General features: G+C 38.0%; 1 long non-coding RNA gene across 1 annotated transcript in view; it reads right to left on the bottom strand.

Moving 5' to 3' along the window:
• Nucleotides 1-7003: 7003 nt before the first annotated feature.
• LOC123613406 (uncharacterized) overlaps nt 7004-13166 on the bottom strand; it is a 190630-nt gene continuing 184467 nt past the window's right edge. Inside the window, exon 5 of the long non-coding RNA XR_012501597.1 lies at nt 7004-11432. This is a non-coding gene — a long non-coding RNA (uncharacterized LOC123613406). The remainder of the gene's footprint in view (nt 11433-13166) is intronic.

Genomic DNA, 13166 nt, shown 5'->3' with positions numbered 1-13166 from the left:
GGAGACTTTGAAGACTTGCAGGGCTGCCGTGCCCGCACCCTGCAGACCTCCGGTGCCAGGGACTTAACACCTCTACCCTAGGGAGCAGTCTAAAGCAATGGCTGAATGGAGCTGCTATGTTCCTAAATGCCCTGCTTGCTTACCCCGCAGGCAAGGTGTGGGTTTTACACCGTTTTTCAAAATTTCCCAGAGGTGTTAAGATCTGGTTACCAGTAGCAGTGGCTGCCTTGATAGTGCTTCCTGCACTGGCTCCCTCACCTTCCTTGTGCTCCTTCCCCACTTCCCTGCTTATATTTCCTGCACCTGCCAAGCAAACTACTTGCACTCAAGTCCTTCCCTTATCTCAGGATCTGCTTCTAGGGGGACCCAAACTAAGACTGACGACCAGAAACAGATTGATCTCACTGTGCAAGTAAATCTTCAAGTAAGTTACAATTTTGTCCTTCACCAACCCACTTACCTATGCCCTCATGCCCTTTGCCCAAGATTAGGAACAAACTGGGCAGGTGTCTTCCATATGCAATCAAGAAAGTGATACACACTTAGAAAATAAAAATAAATATGGAGGTGAAACTTAACATCCTTATTGGGAGGAAAAAAGATGAGAGAAACTTTTTTCACAAACGAAGATAGTATAGGATGGAGGAACGGAAGGAAGAGGATTAGCCCTTTGATTACCATGTTCCCTATTCTCAGGAGAATTTTGAACATAAAAACTTGGACAAGCATATTTCAGCAGAGTAGACATGAGTTAAGGGTTCGTTCTGCTGAACACTGGTTCTGAGTCTAAAAGCAAAACTGCAGCAGAGACATGGCATGGCTAGAACCTGTACCCACACAGTGGATGGAACACAGTAGGAGCTCAGCATCTGCCTTGGGAGTTCGAGATTTGCAGATAATAACAACTATATATAAATAAATACACAGCAAGGTCCTCCTGTATAGCACAGGGAACTATATTCAATACCTTGCAGTCACCTATAATGAAAAAGAATATGAAAACGAATATATGTATGTTCCTATATGACTGAATTATTATGCTGCACACCAGAAATTGGCACAACATTGTAAACTGACTATACTTCAATTTAAAAAAAAAAACAGTACCTGTAAATATATAGTGAGAACCAAGATGGATTGGGCAGGCCTTAAAGGCTGAGAAAGAGGAAGTTAACCCTCTATAACTAGCTCAAGACTCTAGGAAGAAAATGTAAAAGTCATCCCATTTCAGCTCATCAAGTTAGGAAGGAAACCTGCTTGCTCAAAAGCTCCACTGTGACATAAATGACATAAAAAGGGGTAGACATTCTCCAAAAGAAAGAAAGGGAAACTTTCATCAACTCCATTATGTTTTCAGTATAAAGTCCAAGCCAAAGGCAAACTTAAAATATTATCTTCAGAATTACGAATGAGAATAATTAATTACTATAGTAATATCTTGGTTCTTATGTGTGACAGTAAAAATTACACCTTCTCAAAGGTCTGTTTTCACATCTCTGAATCACTTGTGAACACACTACCGGTTACAGGCATGCTGTTTTTATCTGGCTTGACCATTACAAAGCCCCTCATATTAACAGGCATGATCCTAGGTATGAATATTCTGACGGAGACAAAAGAGGTTTAAATTATGACTGATCCTAGTCTTCTTAGTCACCTCCACTTGTAAAGAATTTGGTCTTTTCTGCTCATCCTCTTTCCCTTCCTTCTTCTCCGCCGTCTTGGTAAACTCAGTCCCCAGGATTTTGCTCTGAATTTGGACAACAGGCATAGTGATGCCTGACTGGAGGACAGAGGATGCTTCAAAAAACATTACACACATGGTCTGGGGCTTGGTAAGGCAGGAAGTAAGGGGAGAGAATGCAACATTCAGGGATACTATGGTTTGTGAAAATTGAGAGAGGAAAGGGGACTGTATAAAGTGTTGCTGTTGAATTACAGAGCTTTGATTCGAACATAAATCACTCACATACTTGTCTGGAATCATAAGCTTAAAGTGGAGTGGAGTATCATCTGGAATGTTAAGCTAAGCTGCCTCTCCTACCCCTTTTCCATCCTGAAGCTATATACCATGATGTTGAAGGGTCCTCAGAGCACTAGAAAGACAATTTTGAAATAACTTATTAGAAAACCAAACCACTAAAGAGGCATTAAGCTCTCATCTTTCCATCAACCACACTCTCCTTCTGTCTCTGAAAGGCAGATGTTTAAAGAGTGAAAATGTGCATATTCTATCCAGGAAAAAGTGGGAATTTTATGTCAGCTTTCTGTGCATCATTAGTTTGCTGGAAATCATGGAAACCTGAATTGCATATGCAACCATTTCATGCACTGAGACCTCTTGTAGAAAGAAGGCAGCAATCTGATCAGTCAGCTCAAATCACCCTCAACATTAACAAGGTAGCTGTAGAGTCATTTGAAGAAATGACTTTCTGCTCCTATTAGCAGACTGATTATACTCTAGCTTCTGTTCCAGAAGTACATCACCAAACTAGGCTCCGAAAATGTGTATTAAAATGATACTGTTTCCTTGCCAGTGTTTATATTCAAGTCAAAAAAATCTTTTTAAAGAACAGGAGTACAAAAAAACATGAAGCCGTGGCAGTTTGCACCCCTCCAGCAAAAGCAATCTTCAAGGCAAATATTTATTGTTTGAGTTGTTGAACATAGACGTGTGGCCAGAAGTTTAATGTCCATGCAATCTGTTTCCAGTGCATTAGCCATCACATTACAAACAACAAACAAGGTTCTTTCTTGTTTAAAATGTGTCCCACATGCTCAGAATCAATCTTGATCAACAGACTGTGGTATAATTTGGCAGTTCAGAGATGAGAAGATTATGGACACATTTCAATTAAAAAATAAATTCAGAGAAGACAACTTGCATGCATGATGTATCTAAAAATGCTTCTGAAAGACATTTAGGAATCTGCCACGTCAACTCTGAACAAAGCTCTTGGTCTACTTTGTCAGACGATATAATGTAGATGAATTACTTATGAAAAAGCTACAGGCAACCTTCCATTTTTTTATACAACAAATTCCTGAGATATATTCAGAAGTTGAATGTGAAAAATAAAACGGTCTGTGTGAACCCTAGCTCCACCAACTACTAGATAAGAGAACTTAAATTATTTAACGTCGGTGGGGGGAGGTTATAGCTCAGTGGTAGAGCACATACTTAGCATGTATGAGGTGCTGGGTTCAATCCCCAGGTAAATCTCTCAACGCTCTAAGCAGAGAAATAATTGGAAATCTATTCAGAGCAATTTGAATTGATGTTTCTTCCAACTCAGGGCCAGAAAGAAGCATCAAAACTGTTTGGATGACTCTCGTCAAAGAGTTATACTCAGTAAATAGAAAGGATTTGTTGCAAATAGATTCCAAGAAAGCTACTAATAGGGCTCCCTGCTGGCTGAGCAAGATTACTGAAACAAAATAAAGCAAGGTGGAAGGTATTATTGCCTACTTAAGTAGTCTGGCATAAAAATTAATGTGGTAGCTGCGCTTCAGTGGAAAAATAAACAGATCATGCTTAAAATATCACGAGAGGCAAAGTACCTCATCTCCCTCCCAGTCTGTCATGACAGGTGTACAGCAGGCATAAGTGGGACAAAGATCGGAGGAGGATTTATGATTTGACCTCCCAGCGAATCTTCAAAGTGCAGGGTCTCATTTCACACACAGCCCAAGGAACGGTATATTGTATCTTTCATTTTTCTATCATTTTATGTACTTCATTCCCATTGAAAGCATTTATTGATTACCTATTATGTGCAAGGAGCTGTGGAAAACAGAAAATTGTGTAAGACATGGTCCTTGTCACCCAAAAAACCTACATTACATTAAAGGGACACAAGGCACAGACTATTATTTCACTGAACATATAAGATGTCATCAGCTGGAGTTAAATTAAAATAAAAATTCTATAGGAAAAAAGAAAATCAATAAATGCACATAGAGTTTTTAATGTAAGCCCTAACTTCAGAAACATGAACATTTGAAAGAAATGAATACCTATATATATATAATATATGCAATCAGGTATATAGATATCTACACTGAGAGGAAGCATAGGACTAAAGTCAAAGATGGTTTCTGAAATAACTGGATGCTACAGGAGCACAAAGGAAAGAGGTTTTACTACTGGGTCAGAGCGAGATCCAAATGATGTTAACATTTCAGCTGGGCTTTAAAAAAAAATGGAAAGTCTATAATGGAAATGATGGGTTAAAAAAAAGCATTCCAGACAAATAGAAATAGTGGGTGAGAAATGCATTCCAGGCAGATGAAATAGCACGTACAGAGGAAAAATAACTTTGCACAGAGGAGCAGCCATAAATTCAGATTGACTGAAGGAGGTTCATATTGGGACCCAGTTGTAAGGGGTTTTAAATGCTAAATAAAGTATTGTAAACAACCACCCTGTCAGAAACCGGGAAGTTTTAAGAGCAGAGAAGGTGCATGGTTTAGGAAGCAGCCCACAGTGAACTGGAGGGAGGCTGGGCTGCAGAGAGAGCAGGAAGGAATCTTCCTTAATCTCCAGGCAAGACGTACCAAACCAGACCAGGGGGATGAAGAGGTGGGTTGAAGAGAGATGGATGTGCCTCTCCCTTTACAGTGCTCTGACTTACATGCACATAACTGATACATGCCAATGCGACATCAGAAGAATAAGAACTATTACTTATATTTTAAAGAGGAAGAAGCCAAGAGAGAAAATTTGTGACTTGACTTTTTAACTTAATATCTAGTGTTAAAAGATCAACTGAATCATATTTAAAATTTTAAGAGTTTATTTGAGCAAAAGTCAATTGGAATCAGGCATTATCAAACCTTCAGTGGTCAAGAGCCCTCTGCCAAGAAGAACCAGGGAAAGACTTATACAGAGGAAGTGCAGAAGCAAAGAAAAGAAGTTATTGCTTGTCTATAGTGTAAAGCCCAGTTGGCTCTCTGTGATTGGCTGTTTAGCGTTTTGATTTTGGCACCATGAGGCATTGACAGGCTTAGGTTTTGCTTTGCTTACTTAGGCCACGGTATGAGAGCCTTCTCAGTCTAAGGGCCTCCTTGTTTAATTAATTTAACACCAGGCAGTGACAGAATCAGCCCCAGAAAACATCTGCCCCTGAGTGCAGATCTGTTGTTCTCTTCACAGCGTATCACTAACTTTCACAGGCTTCTGGTCAGAAATTAAAGAATGAATACTTTAAGATGAATTGGATGTTACAACTTGAAAGATAAAACCACTACGAGAATAAAGTACACAGCGTGTCACCAAACAAAGATGGCGCCAGTGACTCAGGAGTTCAACCTCACACAACTGTCGACGGTTTCCACGGCTGGGACGGTTTGTGAAGGCGTTACCTCCATGCCCAGCCTGCAGCTCTGTAATCAGAAAACTCAGACAGATGGCTGGATGACTGCATGGGATGAGAGGTGAATCAAAATCCTGGCTGCTTCATTAGCAAGACAAGAGTTCAAGGTGATCGGCTAATTCCACCTATTTCTAAGAATAAAATATTTCTGAAAGAGATTGGACATACACACGTCATCAAAAGAAATTTCATTTAATGATATTGGACCACTCAAAATAGACTAAATTCCCCAAGCATCACTTACATGATGAACATTGGGTCTCAATTTCCAAAGAATTTCTTAGATACTTGGTAGAGTTCAAAAATAATGGTTTTGGGGACAATTCTATCAGAGCCCCCTTGCATGACCCATAATTCATATTATAAATCAGGTGGAATAGAGTCAGGTTTGGAAATGTGTGGCAATTAGATTTGGAAAACATTGCTCCAAGGGACACTGTGACCAACCGATAGTTTACACTGAATCCATGAGACGAGACTAGTGGTTTTTCTCTACATGCCATATCTTACATCTTCAAATACATTCCAAGCCATACTCTTTTGCAAGCAACTGATTTTTATCTTTCAAAATAACTATATTAATATTGATACTAAGCACATATAAGAACCATGCATTCTTTTTTGTCCTGCATCTTTTAAGATGGTCCATGTTACAGTGTGTTTAAGCAATTTTTTTTTTCTGCTGAGTATAATAAGAAGGTTGGGAAGAAGGAGCAATTCTGATCACAAGTGGGATTTTTCAATCATGAAAATTATTCTTAATTAGTAAATACTTACACATACATGCACATATACACGTACGCTTTCATGTATATGCACACTACAAAGTTCATCTGTGGTTTCAAGATTATTCTATTTGTAGCCACTCAGTTTGTGATGATATTTTATTGGTTTGGGGCAACCTCTGTTTATATAATGTCCCCCAAAAGTGTTTTGTGCAATAAAGAAGAGAACATGAATATCTCATTTTTGCCAACTTCTTTGCAGGATGGACCTGATAATTACTGCATTAGTGATGGATCTACCCTACTGTTCTAGTCAAAGACCTTGGTGGGTTCATGATTATTCCAATGAACAAAACACAAATGTTTCATGGGAATTTTGTATACATTCTTAAAAAAAGTCATCACGGGATGTCCTAGAAAAAAATATTCTAAAGCAAGTCTCCACAAACTTTTTCCATAAAAAGCCAGATGGTAAATAGTTTAGGGTTTGTGGGTCATACAGTATACCGTATATCTCAACTACTCAACTCTGCCATAATACCATGAAAGCAGCCACAGACAACAGGTACATGAACAAGCACATCTATGTTCCAATAAAATTTTACTTACAAAAACAGGAAGTTACTAGCACCTATTAGAATGGCCAAAATCCAAAACACTGGCAACATTAACTTTTGGCAAGGATGTGGAGCAGTAACAATTCTCATTCATTGTTGGTGGGAATGCAGAACAGTAGCTCATTTGGAAGACAGTTTGGTTGTTTCTTACAAAAGGGAACACACTATTACCATGCATTCCAGCAATGATGCTCCTTGGTATTTACTCAAAGTAGCTGACAACTTACATCCACACAAAACTCTGCTCATAAATATTTATAGCAGCTTTATTCATAACTTCCCCAAATTCAAAGCAACCAAGATGTCCATCTATAGGTGAATCACTAAACAAACTGTGGCACATCCATACAATGGAATATTACTCAGCAATTAAAAAAATGAGCTACCAAGTCATGACAAGACATGGGGAATCTTAAATACATATTGCTAAATGAAAGAAGCCAACATGAAAAGGCTACATACTGTATGATTCCAACTGTATGGTGCTCTGGAAAATAGAAAATAAAAAGATCCATACTCGCCAAGGGTTGGTGGGGGTGTGGGATGATAAATGAGTGGAGTACAGGGGATTTTTAGGGCAGTGAAACTATTCTGTGTGATATGCAATGGTGGATACATGACATTATCTATTTGGCAAAACTTATAGAATATACAACACAAAGACTGAACCTTAATGTAAACTATGGACTTCGGTTAATAAAAATGTGTCAATATGGGTTAATCAATTTTAACAAATGTACTACACCAATGCAAGATGTTAATCATAGGGCTTTAACTATGGGTGGGGTGAGAGTGTATGGGGATGCTCTACTTTCTGTTCAATTCTTCAGTAAACCTACAACTGCTCTAATAAAACAAAACAAAGCAAAAATAAGCAATGAGCCAGATTTGGCCTGTAGGTTATAGCTGGCTGACCTCTGTTTTAGAGAATGAAGCCATCATCAGAGGATAGCTGGAATTCATTAACTTATCTTTGTGAATATCACTAACTTCATAGAAATGCATTCAATATAGTTCTCAGAGTTCTGTTTGGAAAAGCTGTGTTCTCGTAATAGCACTCCGGCCAATTACATTAGGATTTTCATATTCTTGTTTCCATAGCAAAAAGTTACCCATCATAATCAATGAAACAGAACCCACCCACTTTTCATACAGGCCAACGGTTAAGACTCTCCTTCTTGCTCTGGCACCGACGGGACCTCCCGCAACACACAGAGCCGCTGTGCCGGCAACCTAGGACACCTTGTATCAGTGTAAACAGTGCTCCGGATACAGGTGTCTTCAGGTTACAGCTTCAGAAATTCCCAGGCTGCTCAGAAATTCCCCATGGGGTTGCATACTTTATTGCCCTCTTAAGTTGTCTGGTATTTTACACTTCAAAAAGCTTTATCTTCTAGAGTCTTCATGTGTTATGTTATCTGCAGCATGGGAAAGAACCCTAGCATTTGTTTTAGAGAGCGCTATAAACTCAATCTTCCTCCATCATCTCTGTGGCTACTTTACAGTAGCAACGTCTATTATATTTTTAAGATACTAATCAAATTTATTTTAGTTAAAACAGTAACTTGTATTCTTAGTAACAATACTATAAACTGTTTTGCACTTAATGTTAACAGTATAAATATATATATTCAACAGTGTTATTATTATTTTAAACATTGGTTTTTGTGTTTTAAAATGCAGCAATAAAATTTACTTCAACATCAAACACCAATGCAACTATGACTTTGTTTTCTTATAATTTGCCATAAATCATAAATAATGTAATGCCTATAAAAGCACAACCATCTTTCTTGGGAAAAGTTGGCTTTTTATTCCCATAATTTTTGCAAGAGTTGTCAAGAGTCAAGACAGAATTTTAACTAACTTGGTACCCATCTGCTGCTAAGTGATACAGGACTTAATTTCTGGGAACCATAAAATGCTGATTTCTTCCCCCTTTTTTGTTATTTTCAAACAAAGAACACTCACTAACAATGGGGAAGCTGCTGAATTCAACCATTTCTTGTAAGGATCAGATCGATTAGCTTCTGAGGGTAGGGTGGCTGAACTGGAAAGAAAGACTTGACTTCTCAGTATCTGTACACATAAGCTACTTGCCACTCATAAAAGACTAACAACTTTTTTTCCTGATCATGTCTGTTACTAGTCCAACAGCCGTTTTGGAAATAGACAGATATGTATATTGTGGGGAAGGTAGAATAGAAAAGACAGAACCCCAAAAAATCTCTTTTAAATAGATGCAGCAGAATCTGAATTACGAATTGAGTTATTTGTCACGTGATCTAGTCTTGAGAAAGTAGAAATAACCTTTAGAGAAGTAATGCAGACATCTACTACCAGCTCTTTACCATACCCGATGCTAAACAGAAGCCAATGCGTAAACAAAACAAGGTCAAATACATTAACAAAGACCCAGTGCCATATAACTGCAGTTTGTTCCAATCTTTCTCTCTCTTTCTCCTTTTTTTTTTTTTTTTTTTTACAGTCTCCAATTTTATGTGTAGGAGGAAGGCAGGAGGGAATCAAAGCTTGCAAGCAGAATTCTGCCTTGTTATTTTGCTAATTTAATGTTCAGCATCTGGTCCACCTGCTGCTGTGCGTGCGCTACAGTGATCTGACACTGATCACGGAATGCTGATTGAAAAATAACGAAGAGTTGGGATTGAAATTCTTTGCAGGTGAACTAACAACATTCAAGCTTATTGAGAAGAGTCAATAATAAACCAGAGTTTTGGTTTTGAGATATTTTAACAGATGGCTGCTTTATCTTATTTCATATATCTTTCATAAGCTCACAAACAGTGCTCATTTGCATTTTCTTTACCTCTTAAAAATAATTGCTGTGGTTTTTCACTTTTATTCCCTTATGCATTTAAGTTGAATTTTTTATGCTGAAATTCTAGTCTGGGCTTTTCCACGTTATAGTGGCAAGGTTAGAATAAGTTAGTGATAATTAAGTGTGGGTCAGAGGCATATGTTATTTTCAACATATGCCTTGGAAACTCGAGTTGCTTTAGGAAAACACTCCATCCATTTCTTCAGCTACAAAATATGGGATTCTATGTTTGCCAGAGTAAGAGTCTGCTTATAAAAGACAAATTTTTCAAAGTTAGAGAAAGTTTTAGGTCATAAGATGAGTTTTTCTAATAGTGACAGTGACTTTTTGTAACTGTAAACAGATATTTAAACAATTATGACAAAGCCACATCTCTGAGTGCTTATGGGGTAAAGTCATCCAATGGCTCAGTGCAATATATACACCATCCTAAATCTTGGACTCTTTGGTGAGTGTCTTGGTGGCACATTACACCAATACAGAATTTATCCCAATTAGTCGATACTTTTTCTCCTCTTGTCTGGCCTAATTTACTTCTAGAAATACTTGACAGAATTTTTTTTTCTCTCATGCCTTTAATCAAGGATAGCAAATGCTATAGGAGAGGAACAGAAGCCTTGATTTGTTGGGAAGTAACATACAGGCTTGTATCGTAGAGATATGGTCGATTAATTGCAATGTTCATAAAACTTCTCAAAACAATAAAAAGAAAATTGGCAGCAGGTCTGAAAATAAGCATAATTACCATCTTTAAAAATAAGCAAACGAGTTTACACACAAGCTAGTTTGATAATCCAGTAGCCTGTTCGTAATCAAACAACCAAAATTACCTGAAGTGCTCAGGGAACAGAGATTGTTTTTGTTACATCTCCAAATAAAACAAAAACAAGCCTGGTGTGGTGCACTGGTTACATTAACAGCCCCGAATAACGCCTCCCCACACTGCGGCCCTTGACTGTATGGTCCTCTCTCACCCTGTCCCTGGCTGCACCACCTAACTTACTTTAGCCAGTGGGATACCTGCCAATATGCTGCAAGCAGAGACTGGAGGACACGTATGTTTCTGTGTCCTCCTGTGTGACTGGCCTGGTTCACTCTTGGACCCTCACCACCACCAAATGAACATCCCCAGCCCGGTGTGATGAACAGACATGGGAGGCGTACGGCCTAACGCCAAGCTGCCCAACCGGAAGCCATCGTAGCCAAGACAGCCCTCCACATTTCTGTGGGAATAGAGAACACAGAATCAGAAAACAGAAAAGATTTGTTTTTATCTTAAATTCCTCAGCCCAAGTAAAGGCATCTGTGGAAATTCAATGGGAGAAAGTTACCAGTTTTAAAGTTTTAAAAGAAAGGTAAGATACCTTATTTCTAGTGGGTTTACAGCATGTAGTGAGAGTACAGGATATAAACAAGGAGAGGTAAGACTGCAGAAGTAAGATTGCTAACGGCTACTTCTTAGTCCCCTGTTCTTGATAACAATAACAACGACCATGTATCTTCTCACTCTATGTCAGACCCTCTGCTAAGTGCTTTCCAAACATTTTATTTAACGCTACAACCACCAGACGATTCAACAGCAAATACAATTAGGTGGCAGATCCACGAGCCATTCCTGCCTCCTTTCTCCCACACTACTTTCCCCTGCTGCAACTGGAAAAGTGAAATATTCAGTCTTCTATATTACCTGGTAGTAAGAGATGGCTATGAGACAGTGTTCTGTCCAATCATATAGAAGACGTTACTTCAGGAGATTTCTGGGAAGACTTTTGTTTTCTTGATTAATGGAGACAGTCACAACTGACATGATGCTTACTCCTTTCTTCCTGCCCTGAATGTTGATTTGATGCCCGGAGCTCTGGCAGTTACCTTGTCACTGTACGCAAAAGGACAAGAGGATTGCTGAGATGACAACCCTGATATTACTAAACCAATCCCAGGAGCCATCTACCTCCAGATTTCTCACCATGCAAGAGAAGATAAACCTCTACTTATTCAAGTCACTATTGGGCAAAAGTTTCACTATTTCAATTTGTAAACATTCTTGATAGAAACTGCAGATCCCATATTTGTTTCTTTCTTTCTTTGTTTTTGGTTTTTGGGGTTTTTTTGGTCAATTTTGTGGATTATTTTCTTTAATTCACTTCAAATAATGTTAAAGTCCAAAATAAATCCACACATTCAATTAAAATTTTATGTATAATCTTTAAATTTAAAATATACCAGATAGATTTAAATTTTTCTATAATATTCAACAAATTGATATTAGTTTGTGCATAGATATCCAAGGAACTTCAAGCATTAAAGCAATCTCTTAATTTTGAACACTCATTCATTCTGAAATATATACAAAATATGCAAAGAGGTGTTCAATTACAAATAGAAACAAATAGATGCTATGATACCGTAACTGAAAGATAGCCCTAAGTAAATACCCTATACTATTAAAAGTATAGATTAAAAATGTAAACAATTAAATAAAAAATTAAATATCCATGCAAAATACCCAATGCAGAAGATACACTTTCTATTTGTTCATTTGATTTTCACACACAGTATGTCTGGAAAGGCGCTTTGTATTTCTGCTTGTTATCAAATCCCAAACAAGCCCAGTATGGCCTCTCTCCCTGTACTCGGTATTGAAGTAAACCCACTGTATCAGTAATTTCTCCAAAACTTCCCAACACCAGTCTCATCCTCGTTTCCAAGTGCGTGTAAGGGGCTGGCTGTAAACTGAAATCAATTGCTGACTTTAGCGTTAACGATCACCAAGAGAAGCAGCATTAGGAGATGCAATTACCAAAAGGTTTCCTTTTTATTTGGCCATAAGGTAGAGTCCAAAAGAACAGAGACCAAAACAGACAGTAGAGTTCAAAATGACTTTTAGAGAGCATATTTCCTAGGGGCAGGCCTTGCATTCATCCCTTTACCCATGAACACGCTATAATCCTCAAACTGATCCTAATTGAGAGAACTTTGGAACTATTAGAATGACTTACCGTAGCTTTTGAATTATGAAGACAATTGAAGTATATAACTTAACATGCAGATTTTGGTATCACAGAAAGAGTTCAAGCTTTACAGCTAGATGGGCATTTACTAGCTTACACACCTGGGGTGATTTACTCAGCATCTCTGAGTATCAGGGTCCCATCTGCAACTCACAAAGACGCTTTTTATGTTTTTACGTGCTTGATACAGACTATGGTATATGTTAAATGTTCGATAAATGGTTGCTATTTTTATTAACTTGATTATCATTTTGATTTATCTTATTTTTAAGTGTTTTTTAGACAAATTTAGAAAAAAAAATCACAGTATGTTCAGCCAGTTTCACGCTTACTCAAAATGACTTTCTGGCCACAAAATGAAATCTTTTACAACTTGAAATCTTTAAGAACAAGGCAAGAAAACTGTAGTGAGCGCGGCATTCACCATGAGGAGATCCTCGACTTAGCTGAGCAAACACTGGGTAAACTCCAAGTTCAAGGAAGACTGAGCGAAAATAAAATAAAACCACAGCAAGGGCTGTTTGCTCCATCTGCCTAAAATGAGAAGAAAGCGCCAATGGGGTGTCCTTTCAGCCTTCACTCTATTTGTTTAGTAAATA

The sequence above is a fragment of the Camelus bactrianus genome, chromosome 22 (genome assembly GCF_048773025.1).
Source record: "Camelus bactrianus isolate YW-2024 breed Bactrian camel chromosome 22, ASM4877302v1, whole genome shotgun sequence".
NCBI classification, from domain to species: domain Eukaryota; kingdom Metazoa; phylum Chordata; class Mammalia; order Artiodactyla; family Camelidae; genus Camelus; species Camelus bactrianus.
This window is presented reverse-complemented; position numbering and strand designations above follow the sequence as displayed.